Below are 9,233 nucleotides of genomic sequence, written 5' to 3'. Positions count from 1 at the left end.
ATTGAGAATAAATGTATAAATGATGAAAACAGATTTGGAAATTTCTCTATGAATAAAAGAATTATTTACTTGCTCCATTCTATTGAGTTATAGCCATGTTTATAGAAATCCTTGATTTATTGTACAATTGGTATTTTATTATTGGACCACTAGTAAGTGTCGAAGTCGACCTCTCGTCTCTACTTCTTCGAGGTTAGGCGGGATACTTACTGAGTACACGTTGTTTTTGTACTCATGCTACACTTGCTGTGCATTTTTGTTGCACAGGCACATGTACCTCTAGTGGCCTAATGGACGTAGCAGTACGGATGATACAGAGACTTAGGTGAGTTGCATCCCTCGAGACGACCCGCAGTCAGCAGAGTCCCTTTCAGTGTATTATATTTACTTTCTGTCCAAGTTTATATTCCGGACAGTTATTGTACTTTATTGGATTTCCTAGTAATTGCTCATGCACTAGTGACACCGGGTTCTCGGATGATTTCGGGATCGTTCAGTAGTTTTGTAAAGACATCATTATTTATTCAGTGGAACTTATTATTTATTAATTAAATGTATAAAAGAAGGGTTTCAGAAATATCTAAAATGAGAAATTTCTAGTTAAATGGTGTTGGCTTGCCTGACAGTGGTGTCCGGCGCCATCACGACCCTTAATGGATTTTGGATCGTGACAACATGGTATCAGAGCACTAGGTTCCCTTAGGTCTCACGAGTCATGAGCAAGTCTAGTAGAGTCTTGTGGATCGGTACAAAGACGTCTATACTTATCTTTGAGAGGCTACATTGCTGTTAGAAGCACTCCCCTTCTTGATTCCTCATCGTGCGGTTTGATTCCTTTGAGTCTTATGCCCTTGTTTCCTTTCTACCAATCTTATGCAACGCGAAGCGCTTATTATAAATCGGGAATTGAGGAATTGAAATGGTATTGTAGATGTGGTGCGAGATGTTTCCTCCTGCGCATTTGACTGGGCAGCGAAGGATGGGGAAGGGAATGTGGGAAGTGTCTTGTGGTGATTAAACTCCTAGAAGGCCAAGTGTGGGAAACAAGAGTCGAGTAGTTGCTTAAAGGAGTGAGTTTGACCAAAGTGGGAGAGTGGCAGAGCAGCATAGGGGTTCTGTGGTAGGACGACTACGTGCCTTGGAGGAGTTTAGAGTGATTTGGGATTCATGGTGGATAGTGACTAGGTCTACGAGCTTAATTTGAAATATTGGCTAGCATAACAGCGGGAGATTTGATATGACGGAAATGAGCTGCTTGATATGAAGAAGGATACAACATGACTTTGAATTGGAAGATATTTTCGCGCATTTAGTTGATGTCCACGAGGAGTGAATGGACTTGTGCAGCTGGTGAATGAGCACAGGCTCAGGTGGGTTATCTCCTATGAGCAGGTCAACGGTCGCGTGGTTGGTGAAGCTCCTGCGAAGGATTTTACTGGCTATCCGGTAAGAGGTCTAATATGTGAATGTTGCTAGTTATTCAAAGTGTTCATGAAATGCTAACGGAAGGATTTCGAGGAATCTGACGGTTTAATTGCGCAAGGTCATGTCAATAAGAGATAAAGAATCTTGGTGGGTTCCAAAGTTGTGTAATAGTGGCTTCAAGCTAAGTGGGAGAGTCCCACCGCTTACGTTTGCAGCATTTGCATGGCTGGTGGTATGGATGTGCAAACTTGTTACTTGGTGCAGAATGCCATTTGAGCATATCCCATGGAAAGATTGTATAAGTGTGACGTGCAGTCACTTAATTGATTGAGGATTTAAACCAAGTATGGAGATTGTGGTACTATCGCTAATTGAGAATTTATGCCTAAGGGCGCTCAGTTCATTTGGTTGTGGAATGTGGAAGGTTGTTCCGGATTGGACGGCTGTTCTTGTGTGTTATGGGTAAAAGGGGTTATTATGGACCCAGGAAAGATTATTGGCCTAGTTTGGTATGATTAGAATCGGCTTGAGGTCTATGAATGGATTTAAATATGAATATGGGCTCTATATCATGCCGGATGTGTTCATTTCAGCATAGCGCTCCTTATGGAGGAGTATTCGGACGTTGGATGTTATTTCGTCGTCGGCCATTTTATGTAATGCTACATTGTGCCGTGTGAGTTGCGAAATGGCTTGATAAATTTCTTGTGTGTTGAGGTTCCGCGTAGCGATGGTATTATGTGAGCAGGATGGATCTTGAGATTCAAATCATATATCGCACTTCAGTTGTGCTTGAGTTTTGTAGCTTATGGCACTATCTGTCTCCCCAGGGATGGTATTATGCACTTAGCGTGCTTGTGGCCGATATTCGGTATTTTGTAGTAATGAGCGATTTTGCTCGGTGTGTATCTTCTTATGTGAATTTTATGTGTGGATCGGGTGGCATGCTGCCACGGGTATGTTGTTTGGATCGGGTTGCACGCCGTGACAGTGTGATGTTTAGTACAGTTCCCTATATCTGTTTTGTGTGTTTTGTTTCCCATTTTCTGAGAAAAGGTTCATATTAGTTGCATGAGTTGAGTAGTCCCTTCCAGAGTTCATTTTCCTTATGTATCACGTTCGAGCTTGTGGCCTATTGGCACGTTGTGGCATCATATGGGACTTTTGATCATGATCGGGGTGGCTTAGGTGAGACGAGATTATTGGATCTAGGATCAGTGCAGTCTGATTATATGAAGTATATTAAAGAGCAAAGATCATTATTTGGTTCAGAATGAGGTAACGGTTCTTGTTAGAAGTATAGACTCAATGATTTGTTGACTCGGCAGTTGGTTATGATTTTCTACACATCTCTTCCGTCGTGGCTGTATTGCGAGAGTTGGAACAAGACTTATATATCATGAGGTGCATTGTGAGCATCAGATTCGAGGAATGTCGGTTATTATGATCAGAGAATATTATTATGGTCCTGCGAATGATGTGGTGCATGGTGAGAATACAGCAAAGGCATGCCGTCATGTTCTCGTACCTCGTATAGTGATTGATACGGTGTTCATATATTGGAAGCAGGCCTGGCAGAGAATTTCGGATGTTGGAATTGGGTTCTAAGCTTATTTGCTTGAATAAAAGGGAATATCTTCATAATTGATCGAGCTAATGTGCTCAACTGGGTTGTAGTAGCACGGGTAGGTGCACGAGGTGTTAAACAGTGATTTCGGACAACTCCAGCGCAGTTCTTAGCACGTTCGAGGACGAACGTATGTTTAAGTGGGAGAGAATGTAACGACCCGACCAGTCGTTTTGAGCTCTAGCACGTCATGCAACAGTTTGAGGCCATAAGAAGCTCCACTTCAGGTATTATGACTTGTACGCATGGTCGGAATTGAATTTCGGGAAGTTCGGAGTTGATTTGGAAAGAGAATTCTCATTTCGGAAGCTTTAAGTTGAAAGAATTGACTAAGATTGGATTTTTGAGTAAACGACCTCGGAATTGGGATTCGAAGGTTCCAGCAGGTTCGTATGATGATTTCGCACTTGGGCGTATGCCCGGATCGGGTTTTGGAAGACCCGGGAACATTTCAGCACCTATTGTGGAAGTTAGCATTTTTGGAAGAATTTCATAAGTTTGGGTTGAAGTACATTTCAGTGTTATCAATGTCCATTTGGGATTTCGAGTCTGGGAACAGCTCCGTATGGTGATTCTGGTGTTGGGAGCGCGATCGGAAGTGAATTCGGAGGTCCGTGGGTCATTTTGGAGTCATTTGGCTAAATATAGAGATTTGAAAGTTATTGAGGAGTTTGACCGGAAGTGGAATTTTTGATATCGGGGTCAGATTTCGATTCTGAAAGTTGGAGTAGGTCCGTAATGTAGAATATGACTTGTGTGCAAAATTTGAGGTCAATCGGACGTGATTTGATAGGTTTCGGCATCGAATATAGAAGCTTGAAATTCTAAAGTTCACTAAGCTTGGATTGGAGTGCGATTCATGGTTTTAGCATTGTTTGATGTGATTTGAGGCCTCAAGCAGGTCCGTGTTATGTTATGGGACTAGTTGGTGTGATTGGATGGGGTCCCGGGGGCTTCGGGTGTGTTTCAGGGTGGTTTCGGATCATTTCGGGCTGTTTTGCAATAGCTGATGCTGGTATCTGGTGTTGTTCTTCGCGTTCGCGAGGATCCTCCCGCGTTCGCGAAGAAGGATTTGGCTTCAGGGACTTTGTTCTTCGCGTTCGCGAAGGGGTTCTCACGTTCGCGAAGAACGAAACCTCTGTTGCACAGGTCTGACTTCGGAGGCTCATATCTCACAATCTATAAAGAATTTGGAGATGATCCAAAAATGAAAGTTGTAGCTGTATCTATTTTTCCAGAAGGTAAATTATTTAGTATTTGGATTTGTGTACAAAAAGTAATGGCTGGTACACTATAGGCTGTCCGGGAAGATGAAGAAGAAATTTGTGTTGCAAGGGATGACTTTGGCAGCTTATATCTCAAAATTTATAAGGAATTTGGAAATTTCCAAAACACTAAAGTTGTGGATCTTGGTGTCTGGTTTTCAAAATATTAAACCATTTGTCATTTGGAGTTTTGTACCAAAAGTTATGGCTATTATACTAGAGGATGTCTGAGAAAAGTTTGAAAAATAGTTTTTGAGAATTTTCTTCTTCGCGAACGCGACTGGGTCTCGCGAACGCGAAGAGGAGTCGTCTGAGCAGTGTATAAGTGTAAATAAATAGGTTTGGCTCATTTCATCTCATTTACTCCATGGGAGCCGACCTAGGAGCGATTTTGGAGCTCTATTTTCATCATCCATGTCAAGGTAAGTGGTTCCCACCTATTGCAAGTTAATTACTTGAATTATATCAAGATTTTAACATGGAAAATCATGGGAAATTAGTGAAAATTGGGGTTTTAAAGAAAAACCTAGAAATTTGATATTCTTGGAATTTGACCACGATTTGGGCACGAAATTTGGAGAAAATTATATATTTGAGTTCGTGAGGTTATGGGTAGACTTTATCTTCGAAAAATTTCGGAATCTGGGCACGTGGGCCCGAGGTTAATTTTGTCAACTTTTCGATCGGGGTTAGGAATTGTTATAAATTGGATTATAATTAGTAATTGATCATATATTAATAAGTTTACATAATTATTGGCAAGTTTTGGAGCAATGTGCATCGATTTGAGTTTTCGGAAGGGCATGGAATATCGGTTATGGAACTTCGGAGCGAGGTGAGTCTCCTTTCTAACCTTGTAAGAGGGAATTGTCCCCATAGGTGAGTTAATTGGTTATGTGCTCCTATTTGTGGGGACTACGTACGCACGAGGTGACGAGAGTCCGTGCGTAGCTACTATCATGCTTATGTCCGGGTAGTCTAGGACCCAAAATCACGTTTTACTTGTGATAATTGTAACCTTATTGATAGTTTAAATTGCTTGAATCATACCGAAGTGGCAAATGACTTTCTAAAAGAATTAAACTTCATCTTCTTGACTTGTAAAAGAGAAATTTACATCTCCTTGAATAATTGTTTCCCTGATGAAGTCTTCACTGACTATTTGAATGTGTGTTTTTATGTGTACCTGCGTCGCATGTATGATTCGCGAGCAGGGTGATTGTTTATTTATATTTGACCGCGTTGCATGTATGATTCGCGAGCGGGGTAATAGATGCATCTATGGTTCGCGCCATTCGACCCTCTGGCAGTGCACAGTTTAAATATTGTTGGACCGGACAGTACGACCTCGGCATGATCTGCGCATGCTTGTATTGCTTTCCTTGATATTTATAAATGAGTACATTGCTTTCCTGGATTGAGAATAAATGTATAAATGATGAAAACAGATTTGGAAAATTCTCTATGAATAAAAGAATTATTTACTTGCTCCATTCTATTGAGTTATAGCCATGTTTATAGAAATCCTTGATTTATTGTACAATTGGTATTTTATTATTGGACCACTAGTAAGTGTCGAAGTCGACCTCTCGTCTCTACTTCTTCGAGGTTAGGCGGGATACTTACTGAGTACACGTTGTTTTTGTACTCATGCTACACTTGCTGTGCATTTTTGTTGCATAGGCACATGTACCTCTAGTGGCCTAATGGGCGTAGCAGTACGGATGATACAGAGAGCTGCATCCCTCGAGGTGACCCGCAGCCAGCAGAGTCCCTTTCAGTGTATTATATTTACTTTCTGTCCAAGTTTGTATTCCAGACAGCTATTGTACTTTATTGGATTTCCTAGTAATTGCTCATGCACTAGTGACACCGGGTTCTGGGATGATTTCGGGATTGTTCAGTAGTTTTGTAAAGACATCATTATTTATTCAATGGAACTTATTATTTATTGTTTAAATGTATGAAAGAAGTGATTTCAGAAATATCTAAAACGAGAAATTTCTAGTTAAATGGTGTTGGCTTGCCTAACAGTGGTGTCCGGCGCCATCACAACCCTTAGTGGATTTTGGGTCGTGACATGCTTATTGCTTGGTATATTGCTGTGAACGGAATTTTGTTATATGCCCTGAAGTGTAAACGGCTAACTGTGACATCAACTAAAGAAGGACATGTTTACTTCATGCTATAAATTGTTAATCTTTTGTGCTAGCCATGCTTAGTATAACACTTATTATATTATTTGACCCTAGTAAGTGTCAAGTCGACCTCTCGTCTCTACTTCTTCGAGATTAGACAGGATACTTATTGGGTACATATTGTTTATGTACTCATACTACACTTCTGTACTTAATTATACAGGGTATGTGGCAGGTACATCTGGTTACCAGGCTGGTGCATACCCTTGATCCGGCCGAGATTCCACAGTGAGCTGCTCCCTTCCTACGCCGTTCAGCAGCCCGATGGAGTCTTTTCTTTACTTTTGGCTGTCTACTCTATTTCAGACAGTATGATAGTACTATTCTTTTGTATATTCTACTAGTTTCTCACATACTTGTGACACCAAGTCTTGGCACACACATTAGTAGACTATCTTTTGTTGGGATTGTATAATTATTTTTGGTACGATGTTAATTATCGTTTGTTTGAAATTCAACTTTAGAGATTTTTTGTAACTGTTTTGGAAAAAGGTAGAACTAGAATTTATTAATATTTCTGCGTTGGCTTGCCTGACAACGGTGTTGAGAGCCATCACGACCTGAGGAGAAATTGGGTCGTGACACGATTCTTGTCAGATTTTCAAGGAGAAACATCGGGGTAAGTGATTCTAACTCGGAATTGGTTAATTTACATGAATATATGGTTGTTTTCATCATCCAATTAGTGTTTTTGAGATGGAAATTGGGGAAAATGGTAGAAAGTTCATAGAGTGAATTTTTGGGATTTGAGGGTCGAGTTGATGTCAGATTTTGGTAAAATTGGTATGGTTGGAGTCGTAGTTGGATGGGCTTTCATATTCCGTGATTTTGTCGGGTTTCGAGACGTGGGCTCGGGGGCGGATTTTTGGAAAACTTGTATTTAGGGTTGGGAAATTACTTTAATATTTGGAATATGAACTCTTGAGCTTGTATTGAATAGTTCTTACCCCGTTTATCTAGTTTTGGATCGTCCGGCTCCAAATTGAGGGTTTGGGCACGTTCTTGATATTGGAAGTAAGCTTTGGAGCGAGGTAAGTCTCTTTTCTAACCTGTAAGAGGGAATTGTCCCCATAGGTGAAATAATTGGTTATGTGTTTCTATTTGTGGGGGCTACGTACGCACGAGGTGACGAGAGTGCGTATGTAGCTACCATTATATTTACGCCCGGGTAGTCTAGGACCCAAAAGCATGCTATATTTGAAATATTTGTAATCTTGTTGACAATTTAAATTGCTTAGATCATGTTGAATTAGTAAATGGATTTTCTAAAAGGTTTAACCTTATTTTCTTAACTGTTAAAAGAGAAATTGCCATTTTTCTTGGATAATTGTTCCCTGATGACTTCTTGATTGACTGTCTGTGTGTGTTTATTTTTTGAACAGGCCGAACGCCTCGGCAGATTAAATAGATGCATCTATGGTTCGCGCCATTCGACCCTCTGGCAGTGCACAGTTAAATATTGTTGGATCGGGTCGTACGACCTCGGCATAATATGCGCATGCTTGTATTGCTTGCCTGAGATTTATACATGTTGATATTTGCCTTTCCTGGCCTGAGATAAATTGATAAAGATGATGAAATATAAACCTTTGAAATCCATTATTATTTGAGAAGTTGTTTACCTGCTTTCAGGATTTATGAGTTTATAATTGCTTTATAAATTCCATGATTCCCTCACATTTTCAATATATTATTATTGGACCACTAGTAAGCGTAAGTCGACCTCTCGTCTCTACTTCTTCGAGGTTAGACGGGATACTTACTGGGTACACGTTGTTTTCGTACTCATACTACACTTGATGTGCATTTTGTTGCACAGGTTCATGTGTGGCTAGTGGCCTAGTTGGGCGCAGTGGCATGGTTGATACGGGAACTTAGGTGAGCTGCATCTTGCGAGACGATCCGCAGCCAGCAAAGTCTCCTTCAGAATATTGTACTGTATTTTCGTTTCTGTCCGTATTCCGGACAGTTATTGTATTTTATTTCATTTCCTAGTAAATGCTCATGCACTTTTGACACCGGGTTCTGGGATGACTATGGGACTATTCCGTATTTAAATTTGTTAAAGACGCCATTATTTTCTCGGTTAAGTTCATTATTTATTGTTTAATGTAAGTAAAAGAAATAATTTCAAAATTATTAAAACGAGAATTTAATTAAGTATTTATGGTTGGCTTACCTGACAGCGGTGTCCGGCGCCATCATAACCCATAGTGGATTTTGGCTCGAGACAGAAACATAGTAATTACTACAGTATTATTTGTTTCAACTTATACTTAGGATTAAAATTGCTAAAAGAAACTGTATAAGTAGAAGAATACTCTAATTGACAAACTCAGTCAGATAAAAAGCGTTAATTCAATTACCGCTAACATTTTCTATATCAATTGACTCGATTGAAAAAGTTTTCCAAAACTAAATCAATAAAGTTCAACGTGATAACACAAGAGAGATTAAACAAATTGGTTAGACATTGTCAATAATTAAAATGATTATAACTTCTTTAGATTTCGATAAATTATAGTAAAAATAAAAAAATTGATAAAAAAAATTTAAGGCCTCATTTTTTATTTTCGCCTTAGGCTCCATATTATGTCGAGACGCCCCTGATCTCAAAAAAAGGAAATACGTGTACAATTCCATGAATACTTGTAAGAAGTAACAAAGGAAAATTAATATGAAATATAAAATGCCCAGCACTTTATAACCACATAGATA

Source organism: Nicotiana attenuata, unplaced genomic scaffold, assembly GCF_001879085.1.
Source record: "Nicotiana attenuata strain UT unplaced genomic scaffold, NIATTr2, whole genome shotgun sequence".
In the NCBI taxonomy this organism is placed as follows: domain Eukaryota; kingdom Viridiplantae; phylum Streptophyta; class Magnoliopsida; order Solanales; family Solanaceae; genus Nicotiana; species Nicotiana attenuata.
The sequence above is the reverse complement of the archived record's forward strand: the minus strand, read 5'-3'. Positions refer to the sequence as shown.